This window comes from Nannospalax galili, unplaced genomic scaffold (assembly GCF_000622305.1).
Source record: "Nannospalax galili isolate Female #2095 unplaced genomic scaffold, S.galili_v1.0 scaffold4511, whole genome shotgun sequence".
Classification (NCBI taxonomy): Eukaryota; Metazoa; Chordata; class Mammalia; order Rodentia; family Spalacidae; genus Nannospalax; species Nannospalax galili.
In genome coordinates this window covers 85,541-86,693 of record NW_008328835.1, presented here as the reverse complement: position 1 = coordinate 86,693, position 1,153 = coordinate 85,541, and the positions used below count along the sequence as shown (strand labels likewise).

Below are 1,153 nucleotides of genomic sequence, written 5' to 3'. Positions count from 1 at the left end.
CTTTCCTATTTTTATCTCCTCTCTTTCCTATTGCTTTAGCTAAGACTTCAAGTACTATACTAAGAGTGAAGAGAGTGGGCACCCTTGTCTCATTCCAAGCTACAAAGGAGGCAAGAGAAGGGAGAAGCAAATTAAAACTATGTATGATCATATGATGTGTGTGCGTGAAAATAACACAATGAAGCTCATTTCTTTGAATGATAATCAAAGATTAGAGGGTCGACAAAAGAAACACAGATACTACTATATTTAAATTTCAAATTATTTCAATGCCTATATTTTAATATAACATTTTCATTGCAAATCTCTGTGTTCTGTTGTTTTGTATTGAAGTGCTAATCCTAGGATGAGGGCCAGAGGTTCCATTGGACCTCTGGACTACATGGCACATAAAAGCTTCCACCCCTGCCATGAGGGAAGCACTGTCTCCTGCTCCATCCCTCATTTCCCTGATCCCAGGCAGGAGGAGGAGTAATTATCTGAATGGAGAGCATTCTAGAAGTTGCAAGAAAAGCCTTACCCCACCAACACTCCCTCTATATCTGCATAGAGACAGAGCTGGCACCCTGGGCTGCACGCCTCCATGATGGCCCCAGCTTTACCTCGTGAAAGCATCTGTCCCTTCTGGAGTACCAGAGATCTTTCAGGGGCCACCTAGTGCCACTTGTTCAATTCATCTTTGAACATTCATAAAACTAATTATTTGATCTCTGATCTCTATCTTTTCTGATCTCTTTTTGTTCTATATGGGGTTTGCTGTGCTTTTTTTGGAAGATAGGGTGATCTTACTATGTTGTATAGGCTGTCTTTGAAAACAGTCATCCTCAGTGCTCTCTTTGGCCACACATATGCTAAAACTGGGATGATATGGAGAAGATTAGCATAGCCCCTGCACAAGAATGGCATGCAAGTTCATGAAGTACTCCATATTAAAAAAAAATTCTCCTTAGCCTTGAATATAGTTAGGGCTGTAGACATGACCCATTACAACAGGCTACTATCTGTTTCTTATTTCAAACTCAGCACAGAAAAGCACCATGTCTGGGTTCTTTGAATCTTTACCAGGGTGGATGTCTATCTCTATGTCTTATTTTCCTTCTGAGTAGGCTAGAGCAGGCCAGTATAACATCTCCACCCAGGAGGTTTCTTAATT

At 40.8% G+C, this 1,153-nt stretch overlaps 1 non-coding gene across 1 annotated transcript; it reads left to right on the top strand.

Annotated features, from left to right (window-relative positions):
• Positions 1-827: 827 nt before the first annotated feature.
• Positions 828-934, top strand: LOC115069684. The gene has a single exon (XR_003848923.1). It is a non-coding gene; the product is annotated as a U6 spliceosomal RNA (small nuclear RNA).
• The last annotated feature ends 219 nt before the right edge of the window (positions 935-1,153 follow it).